The sequence below is a fragment of the Notamacropus eugenii genome, chromosome 5 (assembly GCF_028372415.1).
Source record: "Notamacropus eugenii isolate mMacEug1 chromosome 5, mMacEug1.pri_v2, whole genome shotgun sequence".
Lineage (NCBI taxonomy): Eukaryota > Metazoa > Chordata > Mammalia > Diprotodontia > Macropodidae > Notamacropus > Notamacropus eugenii.
The window spans coordinates 58087543-58112948 of record NC_092876.1 but is presented as its reverse complement, the minus strand read 5'-3'; the positions used below and the strand labels follow the sequence as shown (position 1 = coordinate 58112948).

Here is a 25406-nt window from a genome sequence, read left to right as displayed (position 1 = left end):
TCCATGGGCATCTCTCAGTTACCAGAGAGGCCCATGAGCCCCTCCTGCTCAGCAGTGCCCAGCCCTGACATTGCCTGCTGGAATGCTCTATGGAGGCCCTGTCTATCCTCCTGAGCAGGTAACTCCACCCTTGGAGGCTGGGTGGGGCTGGAATGAAATGGGAAATGTTCATCTGGTGTGCTCTAAGAGAACAGAAGTGTTTGTACTCAAGCAGCACCTGTAAGCAGAGCTCTCCTGGGCGTGGAGTGGGAACGATGTGTTCTGTGACTGGAGAAAGGAGGCTCAGAGGCGCAGGATGACCTGGCCAGGGTCGGGAAGCAGCCTGAGCCCTCTGCCCACTTCCCAGCCTGCTCTTGGCCAGCCACAGAGACTTCAGACTGCCGGGTTCTTTCTGTGCTCTTCGCTGATTTCCTCAGAATCACCGAGTTGTTAGCACTGTGTGGTGTAGGGAGGCCTGTGAGCCTCCTGCAATGCTTTACATTTGTTGCTGAGTTGTTCTCGGTTGAGTCTGACTCTTTGTGACCCCATTTGGGGTTTTCTCGGCAAAGGCACTGCAGTGGTTTACCCTTTCCTTCTCCTAGATAAATAGACTTGAGAATCATCAGCATGGAGAGGATAATTGAATCCTTGGGAATTGATGATGATCCTTCTCCAGCTTATTTTACAGATGAGGAAACTGAGGCAAACAGGGTTGAGTGACTTGCCCAAGGTCACATAGCTTAGTGTCTGAGGCTGATTTAAAATGACTCTAGGCCTGGTGGTCTATGCACTATGGCACTGCCTAGCTGCCCCCTTGCTTTACATACATCACCCAGACCCCTGGGGGTGAGGTGGGGGGATGAGATAAATGTTATTGTTTTTATCCCTATTTTATAGACAAAGAAAAGTAATGCCTAAGAAAATTAAGTGACTTGCTGGAGTCCCTTAGCTGATTAATTAATATAGGAGGCCTGATCTCAATCTATATCTTCCTTTCCTGACTGCAGCTCTGTCATGCTACCCACGAAGCCAAGTTCCTGCTCAGTAATGTCTTTCCTATTCCTCAAGGGACAGTCAAGTCAGTTAATAAGCATTTATTTAGCATCTACTGTGTGCTAAGAGTGGAGATGCAAAGAAAGGCCAAAGATAGGCCCTGCCTTCTAGTATCTCACAGACTAATGGAGGGGACAACATGAAAACGACTACATACAGCAAGGTATGTATGGCATGAATTATAAGTAACTAAGGGAAGGAAGGCTCTGGAATTAAGAGGAATCAGGGAAGGCTTCCTGGAGAAGGTGGGATTTTAGCTGGGGCTTGAAGGAAACCGAGGAAGCTGGGAGGCAGAGGTGAGGTGGGGTAGCTAGGGAAAATGTTCAGAGCTAAGAGATGTCTTGTTTGTGACAGACTGTAGAAAGTCTAGGATGAGGAAGAGGTGAGAAAGACTGGAGAGAGGAGACAGGTTATGAAGGGTTTGAATGCCAAACACAGAATTTTTTATTTGATCCTGATTAGAAGAAAACAAATTAAAACAATTCTGCCTCACATCAGTCAGATGGGCCAAGTTGACAGAAGAGTAAAAGGACATGTAGGATGTGGAAAGGGATGCTAATGCATAGCTGGTGGAGTTGGGAACTAGTCCAAGCATTTTGGAGAGCAATCTGGAATTATGCCCAAAGGGCTATAAAAATGTACATTCCCCTTGACCCAGAAATATCACCACTAGGTCTATACCCCAAAGAGATCAAAGCAAAAGGAAAAGAACCTATGCAAATATATTTATAGCAGTTAGAGCAGTTCTTTCTGTGGAGGCAACAAAATGGAAATTGAGAAGATTGCCCACCAACTGGGAGATGGCTGAACAAGTTATGGCATATGAATGTGATGGAATACTACTGTTCTATAAGAAATGATGAAGGGGGTGGTCTCAGAGAAACCTAGAAAGACTGATACAAACTGACACAAAATGAAGTGGGCAAGAACCAGAACAGTGTACACAGTAATAACAACATCGAAATGATAATCAAATGAGAGTGCAGGGAAAGCATGTTGTAAATTTGAAGTGCTATTTAAATGTCAATTAGTATTATTATTCTATAGTGTAAGGCCCTCCCAGCTCTGACATCCTGTATTCTAAAGCTCCTCTCAGCTCTGACATCCTGGTTTCTAAAGCTTCTCCCAGCTCTGACATCCTGGGTTCTCAGGCCCCTTCCCTAGCTCTCACACTCTCTGTTCTAAAGCATCTTCTAGCTCAGATATTTTCTGTTCTACTCCTCCATTGGAACCTTTTTGCTCTACTCTGTAGCCCTCCAGTAGGTACCCTACAGGTAGATGGCTTCACACTGCATCCTCTCCTTGGTAGAATGATGGGTGAGAGTGACCACAAGCACAGCTGAGAGTCATTGGGGGTGAGGTGGGGGAGGGAAGCGGAAGGATCCTCCTGGCTGGAGCTTTTTGTCCCTGATGAGCAGACACAGCCAGCCTGGAGCAGCCAGGCTGCGGGGGTGCATCAGACAAAGGACAAAGGAAAACCGGCTGCCAACGTCGGATTTGGGCTGAGATGCCAAGTGAGCTAGCTCCAAGAACAAGGGGCCCATTGATACGTGGTTCCACGTCCTCCGACTGGCAGCTGCTCTGGAGAGCAGACTCAATCCTGGAGATCCTGGCTGGCCCCAAGGAAGGCAACTTGTTTTGACTTGGGGAAACCTGTGAAGGTCAGCAGCGTTAAAGACACTGAATTTGGAGGGAAAAGGCCTAGGTTTGAATTCCAGCTTCACCATTAACTTTAGGACCTTAAATGGGTCCTAGAACTTCTCTGGTTTTCACATCAGGAAACGGGATTTGACAAAATACCTTCAACTCCTAATCTGTGACCAAATCTAGATCATCTCTAGAGATGATCTAGATTTGGTCATTTCAAATGTCAGCCATCTCTAGACTGATGGCCATAGTAGCAAAGCAGCAGAGGTAGAAGGGACCTCAGAGATCATTTTGTCCAACTCTCTTAACAGATGAAGAAATGGAGGTAAGTGAATACTCAGGGTCATGCAGCTAGAAAGTGTCATGGGCAGGATTTAAACCATGGGATTCTTGATTCCAAAGTCAGAACTAATTTCTATGCCATATTGAGCAGGTGGTGAATTTGTTTCGCTGAATACAATGAGAACCACTTTATTCATTCATTCATTGCTTCACTCATAGTCATTCATTCATTGGCAGTGTGGTGTAGTGAAAATGTTACAAGTCTGGGGAGTCAGAAAAAAGCCCCTTTTAAATTTTAAATAAAGTTCTGATATATTTAACTGTGTGTTTCTAGACAAGTCACTTAAGCTTCCTCAGTATCAGTTTCCTTAGCTGTAAAATGAGGGAAGTGGTCTCAGTAATATCCAAGTTCCCTATCATCCTGAAATCCCGTGATTCATAGAACTTCCTTGGTTAGATCAGAGCAAACGCCTGGGCCACAGAGGGTGGAGGTGGCAGTCCCCATGATTCCTTTCTCCCTCGCTCCCTCTTTCCTCTCTCCCACCCCTGCTTCCCTCCTCTCAGCCAGGCTTAGGCTAATGTTCCATTTTGTAAGAACCAAGAAACCTGCAACATTGTTACTGTTAAATTAACACCATTAAAGACCAGCCATTATTAGCACTTCAAGTGGGTGGATGACTTCACTCTAATTCCAGTTAATGAGCAAGTCTTCTATGTTTGTTCTTTAAAATCTAACATCAGTCAGGGGGCTGATTCTGGGATTATTCTCAAGGTTCTGAGGGTTCTGTTCCCAGTGGCCATTTTTGGATGCCAGGGGTGCCCTCAGGGGCATCCAACTGCCCTCCTCTCTCCCCTTCCTCCCCTTTCTAAGTGTCCCCATAGCTTTCTGGAACAAAACTCAGAGATTATGGACATATTTGAAAATTATCTTTGACCAGTCATGTGGTTGAGAAAAGCAAGAGAAGCATTTTTGGCCTCCGAGATGGGAGGGACTTCCCACATGTCGTCTGGGGTCCGTTTTAGCTCCAACTCTTTTTAAAAAACATCATTTAATAGTGTTTATTTTTTTCATTGACATGTAAAGAAAATTTTCAACATTCATTTTTGTAAGATTTTGAGTTCCAAATTTTTCTCCCTCTCTCTCTTCTCTCCCCCACTCCCCATGGCAGCAAGCAATCGGATGTAGGTTATACATGTACAATCATGTTAAACATATTTCCACAATAGTCATGTTGTGAAAGAAGAATCAGAACAAAAAGGAAAAACCAGGAGAAAGAAAAGCAAAAAAAAAAAAGTGAAAATAGTATGCTTCGATCTGCATTCAGATTCCATGGTTTTTGGTCTGGATGTGGATAGAACTTTCCATCATTGGTCTTTTGGAATTGTCTTCGATCATTGTATTCCTGAGAAGAGCTAAGTCTGTCATAGTTGCTCATTACACAGTGTTGCTGTTACCATGTACAATGTTCTCGTGGTTCTTTCTGCTCGCTTCACTCAGTTATCAGTTTGTGTAAGTCTTTTCAGGTTTTTCTGAAATCCACCTACTTATTATTTTTTATTTATATACCACAACTTGTTCAGTCATTCCGCAGTTGATGGACATCCCCTCAATTTCCACTTCTCTGCCACCACAAAAAGAGCTGCTATCAATATCTTTGTACACGTGGGGTCCTTTCCTCTTTTTTTATGATCTCTAAAAAATACCACTACAGACCTAGTAGTGATATTGCTAGATAAAAGAGTATATACAGTTTGGTTGCCCTTTGGGCAAGACAAATCTCCAGAATGGTTGGATCCGTTCACAACTCAACCAACAATGCATTAGTGTTCTGATTTTTCTACAACTTCTCCAACATTTATCATTTTCTTTTTCTCTCATATTAACCAATCTGATAGGCATGATGTGGCACCTCAGAATTGTTTAATTTGTATTTCTCTAATCAATAATGATTTAAACAATTTTATGTGTTTATAAATAGCTTTAATTTCTTCATGTGAAAACTTTCTGTTCATATTCTTTGATCACCTATCAATTGGGGAATGACTTGTATGAGGATATATAAACTTTAAAAAATGTTAAAATTTTTTTTTAGTTCCAAATTCTCTTCCTTCTCACCTGCCTTTTGAGAAGGCAAGAAATACAAAAGGCATGAACTCTTAACTTAGGGGTATCCTGAATCAAAAAGGGGTTGGATACAGGAACAAACTCTGCCAATTGTGTGATTCTGGGTAAGGCACTTTACTTCTCTCTGCCTCAGTTTTCTCATCTATAAAATGTGGATAACAATAATGACCTCCCAGAGTTGCTGTGAGGAAAGTATATATGACGGAGAATCTCCCTATTGCCTCCAGGATTAGTTCTAAAGTCTTAATGTTTGGCATTTAACACTCTTCTCAACCTGTCCCTTTCCTACTCTTCCAGTTGACAAGTCAAGAAGCATATGTTAAAGACCCACAATGTGCCAAGTTCTGGATAGGTCTCGCTATTCAAAGGACGGTACCCCATTTACCGTTGCTGAGGCCTAGAATGACATTTTCCCCTTTGTCTTTGCCGATTCAGACCCTCCTTGTCTTTCCAGACCCTTCTCCCCAGCCTGCCAAAAGTGACAGCTTCTAGAAGTCATACTGACCTCTAGTGCCCAGTCTGAAGCTTGGTCATTGGCATTTGTTGGGCTTGATCTTGCCCTGGTGGTTGTTTCCCTTGCCTGGAATGCACCTCCTCCCATCTCCATCTACTAAGACTCCTAGTTTCACAGAATTACACAGTTTCAGAGCTTCTGACTAGTCCAAGCCACCCATCAAGCAACCCTCTCCACCCCCTACTCTGATATACCCAACAAGTGGTCATTTAGCCTGCGCTGGAAGAACACTACTGAGGGGAAGCCCACCACCTCTCCAGTCAGCCTTCTATTTGGGATTCCTTCAAGTGGTACAAAGTCTTTCCTGAACACAAAATTAAATTGGGTTCTTTCCCACTTCTATCCATTGCTCTAATTCTAATTCTTTTTCTATATAATAGCCCTTCAACTTGGAGGCAGCTCACATGTACCCCCATCATCTTCCCTTCTTCAGGATAAACATCCCCAAGTCCTTCAAACGCTCCTCCTGTCACCTGGATTGTAAGGCTCTATGCCCTTCTAGTTTCCCTTTCTGGACACTTTCTGCCTTGTCAATACCCTTCTTAACCTGCAGTGTCCAGAACCAAACTCAATGTCACAGATGAGGTCTGATGAGGGCAGAGAACAGTGGGACCATCACCTCCCGACTCTGGGAAGCTGTGCTTCTCCTAATGCTGCTACCTCTGCATTAGCTTTTTTTGGCTACCCCATCCCACTCCTGACTCATGCTGAGCTTACAGTCCTCTGACACCCCCAGATCTTTTTCAGAACATCTGCTGTCTAGCCATGCCTCCCCTGACTTCTACTTACGAAGCTGACTTTTTTTCTGTAAGACTTTTCTTATGTCCCCACTGAATTTCACAAAGATAAGAAATTCAAAGACTAGCTCAGTTGTCACCTTCTGCAGGAAACCGTTCCTGATTCCTCCCCGCCTCCAGCTGTCTCACCCAAATATTTCCTTGTATTGGTCCTATATTTGTTGTATATTTACTCATACATGTAACTCAGGGGCAGCTAGGTGGCTCAGTGGATAGGGTACTTGAGTTCACAGTGTCCTTAGACACTTGCTGTGTGACCCTGGACAAGTCACTTCACCCTGTTTGCCTCAGTTTCCTCATCTGCAAAATGTCTTGGAGAAGGAAATGGCAAACCATTGCAGTATCTCTGCCACGAAAACCCCAAATGGGATCATGAAGAGTAGGACACAACTGAAGCAGTTGAATTGTGTGTGGCTCAAGGCTTAAGCTCATTTGCGTTAGACCATCCTCATTGATAGAGAATGGTTAGTGGATGTTTCACACCTCTGTGAGGGGTAGAGTTGGTGAGAACTTGGGAAAGGAGAGATTCTTGTCCTTCTGGCTTTCTCAAGAAGAATCCTATATACAGAGGAGCTGGCTTCTTCCTGAGTCCTTCTCTCCCTCCCTCCTGGACTTAACTCTGAATAGAACCTATCTCTTCTCTCAGTTAGAAAGGGCAGGTAGAAGGACTCTTTTAGAAGGACAGTTTTATTCAAATGGGGGCTGAATCCCAGATTACATGCACACACACACACACACACACACACACATACTGTGCTCTGAGGGCCCTCCCAGCTCTGATATTCCGTGTTCTAAGGGCCTTCCCAGCTCTGACATCTTGAGTTCTAAGGTCCCTCCCAGCTCTCACATCCTGGGTTCTAAGGGCCTTCCCAGTTTGGACATCCCATGTTCTAAGGGCCCTCCCAGCTCTGACATTCTATGTTCTAAGGGCCCTCCCAGCTCTGACATCTCTGGATCAACTTGTCTATTCAAGACTGAGCCTGTTATTCCTGACCACAACTCCCTACTTTCATTCCTACTTCAGGGGGATGGAACCCAAGCCAAAGGCAGAGATTTATCTTCGTGGCCTCAGTCCTCTGGGCCTTTCCTGATCAACTTGTGACCAGCCCAGGGAAGGTCCTTTGACCTCCCTAGACAGAAGGAGCCTCTAGCCTGGCCCACACTCTGTCCTCAAGGGTGCTCAGGGAACCCCTCTCCCCGTGCTGCCTGCTGCCCCACCTGGCCTGTCTTCAAGCCAGGAGTGACATTTCAGCACTTGTGACTCTAATTGAATTTAATTGTCTCTTCTGAGTTTTGCTAAAACCTTTTCAAAGTCCCCTGAAATTAGGGAACATGGATAACACCAGCTCCTCGGGGTTTTAATCTGTGTCCTCCCTGAGAACTGTGATTAATTTTTTACAAGCTAATCATATCTCTCAGGCAGACTGTCAGCCCAGGACCTGCCATCTCTCATCAATAATGAATCCATCCAAGCAGCTTCTCCTCCAGGCAGCCTCCTGCATAATTCACCACCAGGTCTTCAAACAAAGAATCCAGAAAAGGGCCACACTCAGCCCTCTTAATTGGTGTCCTTTGTAATTATTCCCCGGAACCGGAGAGAGGGAGCCAGGAGGTGGGCAAAGGGCTGTAGGAACACTGATGGATGGTCCCGCACCTGGCTCCCCTCTGGCACTCACCCCGGGCCTCCCTCTAGCCTCCTGTTTCCGGTTCAGATGTGTGAGAGTAGGAAGGAAAGATTTATTAGGTATCTGCTATGTGCCAAGCACTGTGCTAAGAACTTTACCAATGTCATCTCATTTTATGCTTACAACAAGCCTGAGAGGTAGGTGCTATTATAATCCCCATTTGACAGCTGAAGAATCTGAGGCAGACAGTAGCCTGCCTGGGGTTACATAGCTAATACATGTCTAAAGTTGGATTTGAACTCAGGTTTTCCTGATGCTAGGCCCAGGGCTCTGTCCATTGTGCCATCTGACTGCCTACGGAAGATCAGAGAATTTCAGCGATGGAAGGAACCCAAGTGGTCCAGTCTAGTCCCACTTAGGATTTAGAGCTAAAGGCCCCAGATTTCAGGTCCCTAGTTATTGTCCTAGATTCCTACTGATTTACAGATGAGGGAAAATGAGGCTCAGTAGAGAGAAGTGAGTGACTAGCAGAACCAGAATGCAGACGTAAGTCCCCTAGATCCAAATTTAGCTAACTTTCCAGTGAAGTAGCCAGGGGCCACAGAGGTTAGAGAGCTGGACCTGGAGTGAGAAAGACCTAAGTTCAAATCCAGTTTCAGACTCTTACTAGCTGGGTGACCCTGGGCAAGTCACTTCATCTCTCCCTGCCTCAGTTTCTCTATCTGTAAAATGGGGATAATATAGCTCCCAGGGTTGTTGATCAAATGAGGTAATGTTTGTAAAATGCCTACCACAGTGCCTGGTACATATTAGGAGTTTTATAAATGCTTATTCCTTATTTCCCAACCTCTCACCAGCGTACCATTCTATCTCTAACTTCAGAAGTTTTTGTTGCCCACAGAGTAAAGTTTAAACTCTTTCTTCCTGGCAGTCAAGGCTCTCCATAGTCTCGTGGTCTGGGGCATCTCCAGTCATCCTGATGAATATCTGGTCACTGGATCCAGATGGCTTAGGAGGAGAAAGTGAGGCTGATGACCTTGCACAGCCTTCCCTCATTCAAAACGAAGTCAAGTGCAAGTCATCATTTCTCTGATGTCATGGTGTTTGAACAGGAAGGATGAACACAAGTCTCATAGTGTTTCTCCTTTATCTCACTCTTGGAGAGAAGATAGACCAGATGGGGCGGCAGGCAGAAGTGGGAGGGGAGTTCTTTGAGCCGAGGATCTTTGTAGAGAGGTCAAAAAGGCCCTCCTTGGACACTGTGCTCCTAGACACCTGACGCCTCTCTGTTCCCAGGACAGGCAGAATGACGGTGTCTTTCTTGTCTCTCAGACTTTACCTACCCTGTTCCTAAAGCCAGCCACACCTTTGCCCCCATCTCTGTCTTACCTACTGAATTCTGAGCCTGACTTTTAAGCCCAGCAGGTTGGGCTATGGTACTAGATGACTTTTGGATCCCTTCCAACTCTGAGATCGTGGGATTCTAGAGAATGTCACCTCCTCCAGGGCATCTTCCCTGATCACTTAGGGCCTTCTCCCTACAATTTCCCAGAGCACTTTGGTGCTTTCAAAAGCCCTCATCACATAATATAATACAGAATAAGTATCCGGGCTTGTGTCTTATTCCCCTGCTAGCCTGGAGGGAAGGAACTTTGCCTTCTCTAAATTTTGTTTCTATCCCAGTACAGTCCTCTGCACACCGTAGGGCAAAAGGCACTACTGTGCTCCCAGTCACCTGGGCTCACAACTAGGTGTAATTCTCAGCTCTTTCTTCTCGCCCTCCAAATTCAGTCACTTGCCAAGTCTTGTTCTTTCTATGTTAAATCATCTCTCAAATCTGCCCCCTTCCCTCCTCTGACACTGCCTCCGTCCTGGTGCAGACCCTCATCTCCTCATGCTGGGATGGTCTGCCTGCCTCAAGTCTCTCCCTAGTCCAATTCCATCCTTCATTCAACCACTAAACCACAGATCTGTTCATTCCATCCTCTGTCCTCCCCCATTCAATCCAATCCAATGGCTCCCTATGACCTCTAGAATAAAATAGAAAATCTTCCATAACTTGGCCCGTACTTACCTTTCCAGTCACCTTATGCTTCCCTTTTACCCCTCTTTTTTCTCACCTTCGTGGACTCTTCCATCTAGTGACACCCACCTTCTATTACTGTTCCGCAAGCATCTTCTAACTTTGGACATTTCCCTGGCTGTCCCTCATACCTAGAACTCCCTCCCTCCCTCCTTTCCTCTCTCTCTCTTTCTCCCTCCCTCCCTCCCTCTTCCTCTCCCTCCCTTCTCCCTCACCGTCTCTCTCTCCCTCCCTCTTTCTTTCTCTCTCCCCCTCTTTTCTCTCTCTTTGTCTCTCTCCCCTTCCTCCCTTCTTCCTTTTCATCTTATCTCTCCCTCACTCTCTTTCTCTCTCCCTTCTTCCCTCTCTCTCTCTCTCTCCTTCCCTCTCTCTTCCTCTCTCTCTCTACCTCTTTCTTTCTCTCTCCCCCTCTTTCCTTTCTCTCTGTCTCTCCCCTCCCCCCTTCCCTCCTTCTCTCTCTCTCTCCTCTTCTTCTCTTTCTCCATTTCTGCCTTCTAACTTCCCTGACTTTCTTCAAGTCTCAGTTAAAATCCCACTTTTGGAAATAAGTCCTTCCTGATCCCACTTAGTCACAGTGCCTTTCCTCTATCCATCGTCTCCCCTTCATCCATCCTAGCTCTGCTTTGTCCATAGTTGCTTGCATGTCATTTAGTCTGTGAGCTCCTTGAGGGCAGGGGCTATCTTTTGCCTTTCTTTATAATCCCAGTGCTCAGTATGGGTGACTGCACATAGTAGGTGCTTAATAAATTCTAGTTGACTGACTTACTGCTAACAGAAACTTGACAAAATTTGTTGAATGAATAAATTTTTGTTGTTTGGTTGTTTTTCAGTTGTGTCCAGCTCTTGGTGACCATTTGGGGTTTGGTTGGCAGAGATGCTGCAGTGGTTTGCCATTTCCTTTTCCAGCTCATTTTACAGGCGAGGTAACTGAGCCAGGGTTAGATGATTTTTGTTTGTATTATACCTGTGAAGTAAATATTCTTTCGTAAAAGCCAACCTGACTGTTAAGATTAGAGGGATCTGCGAAGCAAGGGCACCTCTAAAACTGAAGGAATACAATGGGAAGCAAGGATCAAATAGTAAGTAAGTGTCTGAGGCTGAATTTGAACTCAGAACTCAGGACGATGGGTCTTCCTGACTCCAGGCCCTCACTCTAGGAAACTAACTCAGAGAGAAGTGACTTGCCCAAAATTATATAGCCAGTAAGAGGCAGAGCTGAGATTCAAACCTAGGTCCATGGGCTCCAAATACATTTAGTATCCTTTTTTTTTTAAGGGTTTAAGTGACTTGTAAATAGGTTTTGAACTCAGGTCCTCTTGAACTCCAGGGCAGCTACTCTATCCATTGTGCCATCTGGCTATCCCTATTTAGAATTCTTTAGACTAGATCACACTTCTTTTGTTCTCCCCCTCTGAGCCCTAGTTCTTCTAGTTTTAATGAGGCAAGCTAGAATCCCCAAAAGATGTGAGTTTAAATCTCAACTCTGACCCAACCTTGTTGAGGCAAGTCACTTGGACTTTCTGACCCTCAGTTTCTTTAACTGTGAAATGGGACTAATCATACTGGTACTACCTTCTTCCCAGTGAGGAAAGCACCAAGTAAACCTTACAGCTAAAGAAATGAGTTATTATTTTAAGTGACTGCTTTGCTTCCTTCTCAAAGGTATTTTTTCTTCCTTGTTCATAAGGGTATCCTTACATTCCCTAAGGCACTTGTCTTGTCTCATCCTCCTAATAGCCCTGTATAGGGTTATTAGATAGACCGGTATTATTATGCCTATTGTGTAGATGGAGAATTCAACTCAACAAGGATTTATCAAGTTCTTAATAAGTATAAGCATTTTACTCACTACTAGAAATACAAAAACACCACGAAAAACAAGGCCCTATCCTCAAGGAGTTTGTATTTTTCTGGGGGAGGGCAGATCATATTTAAACAGATAAATAATTACAATATTAATTGAAAAGGGAGAGAATATTTCTGACTCTTGTTGATGGTACCTGAAGTGGTTCCTGTTTGCCTTCAGGAGCAAATATAAAATGCTCTGTTTGACATTCAAAGCTCTTTCTAATCCCACCCTCTCCTGCCTTTCCAACATTCTTATTTTATACCTTACTCCTTTCCCCACCATGTACCAGCCTGATACAATGATATCAGCCTTCAGGCTGTTCCATCTCAGCTCCAGGTCTTCTCTCTGCTTCTCCCCCATGTCTGGAATGCTCCTCCCCTCTGACTACTGACCCGCCTGGCTTCCTTTAAGTTCCAACTAAAATCTTATCTTCTATAGGAAGCCTCTGTCCCCAACCCATCTTAATTTCAGGGCTTTCTTTTGGTTAATTATTTCCTATTTATCCTATATATTGCTTACTTTTAATACAGTTGTTTACATGTTGATTTCGCCATTAGTTTGTTAGCTTTTGGAGGGCAGGGACTGTCTTTTGGCTCTTTTTTTATTTCCAGCTCTTAGTACAGTGCCTGGCACATAGTAGATGCTCAATAAATGTTGACTGATTTAACAGTTTAAAGAAGTAGGGGAATCTAAGTATCTGGGCTGAGGAGGGAGTACTCTGCCAGGTATATGGGACATACAGTCTGGAGATGGAATGCCAAATACCAGTATAATTACTCTGGCCTCCACTGTCTGAAGGCCAGGTATGCTTGGTGGCAATGTGCCAGTGTTTAGTCTTGTGCCTAGCCCTGCCATTTCCTGAAGATGGATAGGTTACATTTCATCCACCCCCTTCCCTCTAGGAGAAGTTTGAGGGTGTCTGGTGTTAACTTTTGGCTTGAGCCCTCACTGATTGTATTCTTTCAGTTTTAGAGGTTCTCAACTCCCTAGTTCCACTTAACATTAACAGTCAGGTTGGCTTTTACAAAGGAATATTTGCTTCACAGGTATAACACAAACATAAAAACAGGACTCCCAATATCTGGGGGTATTATCCTCCTATATCTCTCCTATCTCTGGGGAGGGGATTAGATTCACTATTTAACTCAGTTCCTATAGAGTCCAATCCCACCAAATTCTAAGGGTAAAGTCCCATTGGCTCAAGTCTCCAAACTCTACCAAGACATTGACTCCAAGGTCATTGTGGTTGCTGTTGGGTCTGGGGACTCTATCTCCTTTGTCTAGAACCGAAAAGGACAAAGGAAACAGACCAGAACCTCAAGCCTGTTTCTCAGGTGGCACTGTAGGGTCAGTGGAAAGATTTATCCTCCAAGGGTGTCTTCTTCTAGAAGCAAATCCCTGATATATCCCATATGAATGCCTCCACCTTAGGTGACCTGGGTTTGTTGGGTTATACTATTAATAAATACCAGTAAGTGTCTCACTTTGGCTGGAGGAGAATAATACTCGATGAGTCTGGAAACATAGACTGGAAAAAGGGTTTGATGTTCCAGATTGAGAAATTTTCGTTTTGTGCTACAAGTGATTGAGAACCATTGAAGCTTCTTAGCCAGAGGAATGGCTTACTTGGTCAGTCAAAAGTCTTTTATTAATAAATCACTTACTATGTGCTAGGCACTGTGCTAAATGATGGGGATGCAAAGAAAGGCAAAGCAGTTTCCTGCTCTCAAGAAGCTAATATAGATTGGGTTTTAGGAAAAGTGTTTTGTCAAGTTGGTGGACCTTACATTGGTTGAGGGTAAAGTGAGTAAACCAATGAAGAGATTGTCAGTCAGTCAATCAATCAGCCAATATTTGTTAAGCACCTACTATGTGCTGGGTGCTATGGTGATGTAAAGCCCTGGAGATGTAAAGGAAGGCAAAGGAGAATTCCTTCCAGCCTTCAAGGAGCTTATAATCCACTGGGGGAGAAAATGAGCAAACAAAAATGTACAGACAAGTTATATACAGAATAAACAGGAAATAATTGAAAGAAAAAAAGTGCTAGAATTAAGAGGGATTGAAAAATATTTCCTATAGAAGATAGAATTTTGGCTGGGAATTGAAGGAAGCCAGGGAAGACAATAGATGAAGATAAGAAAAGAGGGAATCACTTCAGCATCACAAGGGGTATGTCTTGACTTACATGTGAATTGGATTCAAGGGAGGAGAGTATTCCAGGCACGGGGGCACTCAGAGAAAATGCCAGGAGTCGAGGAAGGTTGTTGCAATCATCCAGCCTAGAAGTGATGAGGGGCAGAGTTGTTTTGGAGAGAAGAAGAGAGACTGGTTTAGGGAGATGTGGGGGTAGAATTGATAAGACTTGAAGTCGGGTTTCTTTGTTGATCCATTTTCCGAGAGTCAAGGGTGTGCTTAGGAGAAGTCTGGTCTGAAATCCCTCTTTAATGTGTCCTTAATGAGGTGTTAGTCACTTGATGAGCTTTGCTCTTTGATAAAGAGTGAGCTCCTCTGACCCTGGGAACTCCTGTAACTCATTCGGCACCATCTTAAGGATGATTTATGGATTGTAGGCTAGTTCACATGCTCTTGAACTTGACCTTCAAAAGGGTGGAACAGAGTGTATGTAGAAAGGAGAAAGGGACAGAAGGAACCTCATGGACTTTGGCTTGATCAGCCATATGTTGTGGCCCAATGAAAAAAGCAATGAACTTAGAGTCTCAGGACTTAGTTCAAATCTTGTTTCTACCATTTTGCTCTCTGTGTGATTTTGGGCTTGGTTGACCTGTCTAGGCCAAAGGGAATAGATTCCATAAACTTGATATTGCTTTCCAATTTTGGGTCTATTTCTCAGGTAGCCCCACGGCCCCAGGGATGTGAGTGACCAGTGAAGCACTCCTGGCTCACGATGAACACCAAAGGAGTCAATAGTAGAGCTCCAGAAAGTGGAGCATTTCAGGGACCAAGTCTCCAAGATCCAGAGGAGAAATTCCTGGACAAGGCCACGTTCATGCATCCTGTGGACCAGCTCCTAGTAAAGAAGTTTCTGGATCTACTAGAGAAGTTTCTGGACCAAGCCAGAGTCAAGAATTTGGGGGGAACAGAGTCACAGTGTGGAGAGGGGGAACTTGGACCATGTTTTTCATTGGCTCTGTGAGTGAAAAGTCCTAGGAGGAGAAAGAGGTTGGCCCCTAGTGACCCCAGGTGCTTTCATCTTATGGATCTCAATCCCAAGAGAGTCCTAATAGTCAGGAGGAAGGTATAGGTCCCTGGGAAAGGCACAGATCACTAGAGGAAACCCTTGTGCTTTTCCCTTGGTGGGGAGTGAAACCCCATGGTAGTTCTATCAGTCTGGAGGATTATATAGGCTCATGGGAAGGTAAGGTTCATCAGAAAGGGAAGAAAAGTTGAATTGATAGTTTATAGGTTTGGGTAAAATTCCTTTTAAGTTTTTAAATTTAAAAGCTGATGGTGGTGGTATTAAGTAAAGCCTATCTTATATTCAATGCCTTGTTAGTCTGGGTACTTGCATGGGAGCTGAAGGACCTTTAAACTTTCATATATTCTTAGATTTGAGTCAATTCTTGATGTCCCCAGGGGAAATCCTGGGTTGAGGCACAAATCAGAAAGAGAATTATTGTGGAGAAGTCCCTGAGATTAAGCTATGTACCTCCAGAGTTTCAGTTCTGAACCATGGACATATGTACACATAAAGTGATTTCTTAGTGCATTATATTTTTTGAAGCACTTTCACATCCATTTTGTCAACTGATCCTTAAAATAACACTGTAAAATAGGCAGCACAGGAATTATTATCCCCATTTTACAGACCAGAAAAATGAAGACCAGTTAGATGAAGTGTCTAAGGAAAGACTCTTGATAAATTAGTGCTCCTGCAGGAGGCGAAAACCAGGACGGCAGTAAATCATGTCATGTGAAGATAGGTTGAGAACCAGGAGGGGATGATTCATGTTGGAGAAGAGAAAGATATAGGTGATATGATTGCTTCCTTAAAACACAGGTAAAAGTGTAGCCTAAAGGAGGGACTCTGTTCTCTAAGTGTAGTTGTATCTGTGTAACTGGGTCAATTCCAACATGCTGCATTGTACCTTCAAGCAGATCATGGACGCAGGATGGAACTTTTCTCCCAAAATGGGCCAGGTTGGCGCCAAACAACTGGGCAGACTTTGCTAGGGTTTTGGCTCCTGTGATCTTAGGACAATGGAGGGGAAAATACCTATAAATACAGGTTTCCTTTCCTGCATCCCAGAAAAATGTAGTGGTCTGGAAACTGACTAATTTTACCTGGTATCACAGGGAAGCCCCTTGTCTTCATTACAAGTTTGTATAACAAGAGCACTGAATTTGGAGACAGAAGGGAGATGCGGTCCAAGTACCTATCCTACCACTTACTCTCCTTCAAGTCACTTAGTCTAAGGCTCAGTGTGGGCTTTAGTTTCCTATCTGTTAGGCTTCTTCTAGCTCTAACATTGTATGTTCTAAGACCCTTTGCTTTCTGACATTCTCTATTCTAAAACTCTTCCTGGCTCTAACATTCTATGTTCCAAGGTCCCTTCCAGCCCTGATATTTTATGTTCTAAACCCTCCCTCCTCTTTTTTTCTATTCTAAAGCTCTTCCTAGCTCTAACATTTTACATTCTAAGGTCGCTTCCAACTCTAATGTTCTATGTTCTAAGGCCCTTTCCCCCTCTGATCCTAAAATCCCAGGAATTTTCCTTCCTCAGTTTGGGGAAGAGGGAATTGTGCCTTCAAACCCTATCCTCTGGGCAGGAAAGGGAGGGAGTGATGGATGGTTTGAGAGAGGAAATGGAAACCCCATGCCCTTATCCATTATCCCAGGTCCATCATCTGGCTCTTGCCAGGCTCTGATGGGCGCTTACCCCCTGAAGCTTTACTCAGGCAGGGAGATTAAATGCCAGTGCTGGGGTTGTCCAACCAGGCAGAGCTGGGGCCAGTGTGAGACAAGCTGCAGTCTTCAATGCTCTTCATTTCCATGGTTCCAGGCGGAAAAAACGCCACATTTGCATTTAAATAGAGGTTTGGGAAGTCTGTAAATCTCCATTTTCAGAACGAGAAGCCCTAATGGCTGTTTAATCATGTTTAGATGAACCCCTGGAGCACTGAGAGGTTGCTTCTCCTTAAATCCTGTGTGCCGAGGGGGAGAGAAATGAGTTCAGAGGATCAGAGACAAAAAGGACCTTACTGATCATCTGGTCCAATCCCCACATTGTACAGATGAGGGGACTGAAAGCCAGAGAAGGGAAGCAACCATCTTAATGCAACCCAGCAAGCAAGTCCTAGCAGACACAGCGTTTTTTTTCTGGACAGATGAGAGAGGGAGAGAGAAGGAGAGAGAGAGAGAGAGAGAGAGAGAGAGAGAGAGAGAGAGAGAGAGAGAGAGAGAGAGAGAGAGAGAGAGAGAGAGACAGAGAGAGAGAGAGAGAGAGAGAGACAGAGACACAGAGACAGAGACACAGAGACAGAGACACAGACAGAGACAGAGAGACAGACAGAGAGAGATGGAGAAAGACAGAGAGAGAAGACTTTTAATAGTGAATCAAGTCAACAAGTATTTATTAAGCATCTGTAAATGTGCCTTGCATTGTGCGAAGAACTGGGATAATACTAACTAATAATAACCAGCATTTATATCGTGCTTCCAATGTGCTATGCACTTTACAATTATTATTTCACTCATTCCTCTACAATCCTGGGAGGTAGGTGCTATTGTCATTTTACAGGTGAGGAAACTGAGGTAAATAGCAATGAAGTGACTTGCCCGAAGTCACACCGCTAGGGAATATCTGAGCACAGATTTGAATTCAGGTCTTCCTGATTCCAGTTCTGGCACTCTATCTACTACACCAGCTAACTGCCTCTAGAAACTGAAAGAAACTCATCAGATATTTGAGGGATATTCCTTCCAACTTTTGAATTCAGAAGAATCACCAAAGACTGGGACCAGTACAGGAAGGTTTCCTGGCAGAAAGTGGTAGACTTTCTCTGGTTCTTGTAGTACAGGGAGGTAGCCAGGTTTTTTGTTTTTTTTGTTTGTGTTTTGATTGTTTCTGGCTAAAATATAACATCAAATTAAAGTCTTATTTTACTGCTGATATGCACATAATAAAAACAGGAAGTGGACCAGGTAGGTGGATAACAATTACTTTGCATCCTGTTGCTTAGCTATTTTCTTGGTCTAAAATAATTTGCACTCCAAGACAGAGAATGTATTGGAAATTTCTAACTCTAAGTCAGATAGCTGGCTGTGACAAAAGATTTATTTCCTTCCAAGACACAGGGATTAAAAGAAAAGACAATACAATCTTGTAGATACCAGTTTAGAGGCTCTAGCTTCTGATGTGATATCTAACCTCTTTTTTTCGAGGAGAAGTTTTATAGTCACCATATTCTAGCAGACTGGAACTGAGATAGTTACAGGTGGCCCTGAAGAGATGAATTTCCAAAGCTGGTAGAAGGGAATAGTGTCTACCATCAATAAAAAGATCAGTAAAGTAGTGATACATTCAGTAAAGAGTGGAGAAGCTCAAGAGAATGAGAAATGAAGAATAACAAAGCATCCTGTGGGGTAGTAGTAAAGACGTGATGCTTCGTGGGGAACTGCAGAAAATAGCACTCAGTAGGGAAGAGACCCAGAGAGAACAGTTCACTATCACTTTGGGTGTTTTTCAGATTTGGGTGTTTTTCCACACATGTGCTCCAGCAACATTTATCCCCTTACATATGTGCCCTCATGCAAAATTACTGACAGTGTATGTATTTGTGGGAGAATATATTCAAGGTTTCTGGAGTATGGGGAAGGACATTTCATTTCTACTTTTCTTATTTTGTTATTTCATTAAATGCCTTTACTTTGAACTACTTTGTTCTCTGACTGACTAGCAAAACTAAATGTACTGGTTGGGCCTCCCCAGCTATGATTTTGATTGGATGTAAAAACACATAGTTTTTTGACCCTAGGATAGATTTTCTTCATCTACATGCAAGCAGAAGGTGGCCAAGATCCTAGAGAAAGATGGGTAGAACTTAGACAAGTGAAAAAGAGGGAGGTGAATATTTTCTGTGAGATCACAGGATTTTAGAAATAGATGGGATCTTAGAAGACATCTAGTCCAGTGGTGTCAAGCTTAAATAAAGATGGATCTCTGCAACCTGCAGATTGAGTTAGAACACCACAAATGAACATTTTCTATATTTTATTGGATTCTAATTAATTTAGTTAAACATTTCCAAATTACATTTTAATTAATTTGGTTCAGCCTGGACTCAGGAGTACTGTGGGTCACATGCAAGTCGAGTGTCTGACAGCTCTAATTGTCTGTCCCTCTTATTATATAGATAAGGAATCTGAGACTAGAAAAATGGTTGTCCAAAGTTACCCAGGTAGTAAGTAGAAGAAATAAAACTGGAGGCATTGATTCCAAACTAAGCACTCTTTCTACCATACCAAAGTCTGAATGAGTATACAGAGATGGGCTCCTTATCCTGTTCTTCTTTTGGGGTTCAGAGATATTCACACCTCCTTCCACGATGGTTGCTGTGTATGGGGCTTTGGATGTGAAGCTTCTACAACTTAGCCCCCTTTTGCCATTCCTTCTGATGATGCACTTACCCATAGTCCCCTCACTTGTCTAGATTGACTGTGTTTATTTGTCTACTTCATTATCCTATACCCAAATGTCATGGTGTCCTCTGGAGAATGTGAAAAATGTCAGAAAAGGATATCAGCTTCCATGCAAGCACTCAGGCTGACAGTGCCTTGCAGATTGGACAAGTTTTATTTAACCCACCACAGAAACCCCACAATTCACAAACGATTGAGACAATAGGTGGTCTCTCTTGGGCCTCTGATTTCCCTTTGTTCCTTCTCCCACCCCAGGACCTGTTGACTCAGCATTGGACAAAGGTAAAAAATTCAACATTGTTAGAGTCAAGCAACTTACGTACCTCCCCTTCTCAAGAGACCTATATGGATGTCTGGAGTGACAGAGCAATCTAAGACTGAAGATCTCCTATAATGGAAAAGGTCTTGAGGTCAATAAAGAATTGATTATCTTCTTCCAGACCTAAACAGTAACACACAAAACCAGTGATATGAACAGGTGATTCAATATAGAAAGTAAGAGAGAAGGGAGAGATTTGGATATAAAGTCAGGGAATTATCGTTTAGTTGGTTTTTTAGTTGTGTCCAACTCTTGGTGATGTCACTTAAGGCTTTCTTGGCAAAGATACTGAAGTGGTTTGTCATTTCCTTCTCCAGCTCAGTGAGCTCCAGACTCATCATCCTGGGTTCAAATCTGGTCTCAGACTCTTACTGGCTGTTTAACCCTGGCCAAGTCACTTCACCCTATTTGCCTCAGTTTCCTCCTCTGCAAAAATGAGCTAGAGGAGGAAATGACAAAACTACTCCAGTATCTTTGCCAAGAAAACCCCAAATAGGGTCACTGGGAGTAAGGCATGACTGACAACTACTGAACAACAAAAAGTTAGGTCTTAAAGAAAGCCAGGGATCCTAAGAGTCAAAAGTTGGGACGGAGAACATTCCAGACACATAGAACAAGACACAGAGGAGATGTGAGGGACAGCAAGTAAGCCAATAAGGCCCATGTAGAGTATGTGGAGAGTAGTAGAAGTAAGAAAAAATGGAAAGGGGGGAAGGGGGCCAGGTAGTGGAGAGTTTTAAATGCCAAATGAAGGTTGTTCTATTTTATCTTAGAGGTAATAGGGAGCCATTGGAGTTTATTGAGGAGGAGTATGACATGATCAGACCTACATTTTAGGGAAATTACTTCAGTAGCTGTGGGAAGGATGGCTGGGAGTGGGGAGAAACTTTAGGCAAAGAGTCTAATTAGCAATAATATGAGCAAGAGATGATGAGGGCCTGGGTGAATGAAGAGAAGGGGGCAAATGCACAAGGGTAGGAGAGACAGAAATGACAAGATTTGACAGCCAATTAGATATATGGGGTGAATGAAAGGGAGGATGGTTTTGAGATTGTGAACTTAGGAAGGATGGTGGTACTTTTGAAGGTTTGGCAGGAAAGATAATGTTGGGCTCCTATACTCCCATTTAAAGCTGCCTAAGAGACATTCAGTTCAAAATGTCTGATCTGGTGCTTGGTGATATGAGACTGGAGCTCAGGAGGGACCAAACAGATCCAAGAGCAATTGGCATAGGGAAGTTAATTGAGTGCATAGGAACTTATGAGATCATCAAGTGAGATGGTATGGAGGGGTGGAAAGAGAAAGATCCCAGCTTGGGGGCTCCCCAGAGCAGTGGGAGGAGATCCATCAACAGAGCCCCAGAAGAACCAAGAGAGGGCAGTAATAAAAGCCCAGAGAGGAAAGAGTAGCTAGTGGGAGAGGGTGATCCATAGCATCAGAAAGTACAGAGGGATCAAGAAGGATGAAGGGTGAAAGCAGGCAATTAAGAGATACTTGATAGGCAATTAAGAGATCCTTGATAACTTGAGAGAGAGCATTTTCAGTCAAACGATGAAACTGGGAGCCAAATTACAGAGTTTAGAAATGAATGAGAGGAGAAGCAGTGAAGGGACTGATTTTTGATGACTTTTTAAAGGAATTGAGCTGAGAAGTAGAGGAGAGATGAAGATGATAACTGGGGGCAGCATGGCAGGGTCTAATGAGGTGGTTGTTTGTTTGTTTTTCAGGATGGAGGAGACAAGGGCATGTTTTGTAGAAAGCAGGGAAGAAACCAGTAGGGAAGAAATGGAAAATTAGAGAGTGGGCTGTGGTGTGGATATGTCAAAATGGTAGAGAAAATGGCAGTGGAGGAGACTAAAGGTATACATAGAGGATTTGGACTTTTCAAGGAGAAAGGCCATCTACCTGGTCACTGGGGACTAGAGTGAAGGAGGAAATGGTGAGAGATGAGGTCAGAGGAATGGAAGAGAAGGAAGAAGAGGAGGAGAGGGTACTCTAGGCAAATGACCTCAATTTTTCCTTGAAATGTGAAGAAAAGCCCTCATCAGAGAGGTTAGAGGGAGGAGGTGATTGCTGTGGAAGGAGGAGGAGGGCGACTCTACTACCTACTCTTTTAGCCATCTCTTCCCACCCAACTTTGTTTTTGTTGCTGCCGTCATTTTAACTGTATCCAACTCTCTGTGACCCCACTTGGAGTTTTCTTGGATACTGGAGTGGTTTGCCATTTCCTTCTTCGATTCATTTTACAGATACCGAAGGAAATGGAGTTAAGTGACTTGCTCAAGGTCACCCAGCTAGTAAGTGCCTGAAGATGAATTTGAATTCTGGTCCTCCTGACTCTGTTCTATCCATTGTGACATCTAGTTGCCCACAGCTACACCAGCTTTATTATTATCTACAAATCTGATGAGAATGCCATGTATGCTGTTATCAAAGTCATGGATAAAAGTGTTAAATAGCCAAGTACAGATCCCTGGCATACTCCACTAGAGACTCTCTGTCACATTGACCATGAACCTTTTGTAACTATTCTTTGAGTCTAACCAACCAGCCACCTCAGAATGCATCTAACTGCATTATTATCTGGTCCACATCTCTCTGCCTTCTCCACAAGAATATTGTGATATGCTTTATCTGTTGTTCTGCTGAAATCCATGTAAACCATAACCATAGCTTTCCTCTCAGCAATGAGCTTAATACCCCAGTTGAAAAAGATTTTTAAATGGGTCTAGTCTGGCAAGATCTGTTCTAGCTAAAGAGCCTATTGACTCTTCATTATCACTGCTTCCCTTTGGGAATGTTCACTCATCAAACATCTCTTGGAAAAATTATTCTAGAATTTCCCTAGCAATTAAAGTCAAATTCACTGGTCTAGAGTTGGTAGACTATTCTCTTCCCCCTCCTTTTTTTTTTTTTGAAAATTAGGACAACACCTAGGCTTCTGGGGGTATAGTAAGGGTGATGAGCAAGAGCAAAGGAGAATGAGGGTGGTCCAATAGGAAGGAGGAGAAACATGAAGTAGCAGTCTTCTGTAAGTCAATGGAGGAGAAAATCTTGGGGAGGCAGGTGGTCATCAGAATCAAAAACTGCAAAGCGTTAAGGACAACGAGGATTAAGAAAAAGTCATTGGGTTTAGCGGTTAAGAGATTATTCACTTAGATGTGTATTCAGTAGTTCCATGGGTTAACAAGCAGTGATGTTCTAGGAAAGATCACAGGTGCCCTGCCCAAGAGTATGACAGGTCTATGAGTAACCAAGAACTTTCATGTGTCTTTGAAGTTAGAATAAAAGACAATGGTGTGTGTGTATGTGTGTATGTGTGTATGTGTGTGTGTGTGTGTGTGTGTGTGTGTATATGTGTGTGTGTGTGCAATAGAACAACATTTGGCAGAGAGATGACTCTGACTTTGGGGGAATTCTCCAGGTAAGCCACTCAGGGTGAGGAAATGATAAGACCTCCTTCTTGGACAGCCAGGAAGAATGGGAACCCTGGCTAGATTCAGTGATTTGGACAAAGATATCCCTGAGAGAACACTTGGCTCATTTTCCATGTTGGACAGAGCAGGAAGCTATCTATTTACTTTTAATTGGTCTCTGTCCTTAAGTATCTGAAAAGCTGTAATAGGAAAGAAGGATCAGATTTGCTCTGGTTGGCCCCAAAGGGTACAACTGAAAATAAAGTGTGAAAGTTACAAAAAGGCAGATTTAGGCATAATGCCAAGAAAAAACCCCTCCTAATGATGAGAGCTAGTCAGAAGCTGAATGGGCCTTGTGGGTACAGGGTTCCCCCTTCAAAGAAAAGTCTTCATGTAAAGGCAGCATGACCATTAGTTGAGGGGGTGGAGCCAAGATGGCAGAGTAACAGCATGCACTTTCTAGAGTACTGCCCCCAAGCCCAGCCACATACCTGTAAACAATGGCTCTAAAGAAATTCTGGAACTGCATAACCCACAAAATGATGAAGTGAAGCAAATCTGCAGCCCAAGACAGCCTGGAAGGTCACTGGGAAGTGTCTATCACACTGCCACTGGGAGCAGATCACAGTGCAACGTGTGCTGCACTGGCACAGACAGGCCTGAGCAGGCCTTGGGGAGACTGAATCTCTCATACCTGTGGCAGTTTCCAAACTTCAGGACCCCAAAACACCGAGGACAAATTGGATGGTCAGTATAAAAAGCCTGTGGGACCAGTGTGGGAGAGTGGAGGGGTCTGGTTCCAGCCCCAGGGCGGCAGAGGGGGAAGGGGGTGGAAGAACCCATGGCAGCCACAGCAGCCACAGGGGCAGAGACAGCCACTGTTTCTGGAGCTCTAGGCCCACAGATTGTGGGGGAATGGAGTGGTTGACAGTACACCCCCCACTCCCACTGGAAGCAGAGATTTACCTCGACAAAGAGCTCAAAAGTCAAGTAAATGGCTGGAGAAATGAACAAAAACTGAAAAAGGAATCAGACTATAGAATCTTACTTTGGTGAGAAGGAACACAAAAACATGCAGACAGATGACAACAAAGTCAAAGCTCCTCAACCCAAAGCCTCCAAGAAAAATATGAATTGGTCTCAAGCCATAGAAGAGCTCAAAAAGGATTTTGAAAATCAAGTAAGAGAAGTAGAACAAAAATTGGGAAGAGAAATGAGAGGGATGCATAAAAATTCTGAAAACCCAGTCAACTGTTTGCTAAGGGAGACCCAAAAAATGCTGAAGAAAATAACACTAAAAAATAAACTAACTCAAATGGCTAAAGAGATCCAAAAAGAGAATGCCCTAAAAAGCAAAATTGACCAGACAGAAAAGGAGGGTCAAAAGCTCACTGAAGAAAATAATTCCGTAAAGATTAAAATAGAGCAGATGGAAGCTAATGACTTTATGAAAAATCAAGAAATTATAAAACAAAACCAAAGGAATGACCATTGGTTGAGTAGTGATGGAGAAACAGCTTGGAGAGGTCTGCATTGGACTACCTGGTTTTTGAGCTCCCTTCCAAATTTGATATTCTGTGGACCTCTAATTTCAGGGTCAGCTAGGTGGGGCAGTAAATAGAGGGCAGGGCTTGAAGTCAGAAAGATTCCTCTTCCTTAGTTCAAATCCAGCCTCACATATTTACTAACAGTGTGACCCTGGGTAAGTCACTTAAACCTGTTTGCCTCAATTTTCCTCATCTGTAAAATGAGCTGGAGAAGGAAATGGCAAACTACTGCCAAGAAAACCCTAACTAGGGTTTGCGAAGAGTCAGACAGAATTAAAAATGACTGAACACGTACCTAAAATTCTCTATCAATAGAGAATCATAGAAACGTACCATGGCATGTTTTTATAGATCTTTATAAATCTTTTTAGTTTTTATAGGTCTATTTTGTTTTTATGTTACCTTCATTTCCAAATACATTCCTCCTATACCCTACCCAGAGAGCTATCCCCTACAACAAAGAATAAAATGTAATAAAAGAGAAAAACCAAACAGTTGAACAAAACCGAC

At 43.4% G+C, this 25406-nt stretch overlaps 1 long non-coding RNA gene across 2 annotated transcripts; it reads left to right on the top strand.

The window, feature by feature from the left end:
* Positions 1 to 218: 218 nt before the first annotated feature.
* LOC140504292 (uncharacterized) lies at positions 219 to 15457 on the top strand. 2 transcript variants are annotated; one of them, XR_011967045.1, is made up of 3 exons: positions 219 to 1195; positions 10936 to 11028; positions 14806 to 15457. It is a non-coding gene; the product is annotated as an uncharacterized lncRNA (long non-coding RNA). The 2 variants fall into 2 exon arrangements; XR_011967044.1 differs by having other exon boundaries at positions 219 to 3004.
* Positions 15458 to 25406: the final 9949 nt, after the last annotated feature.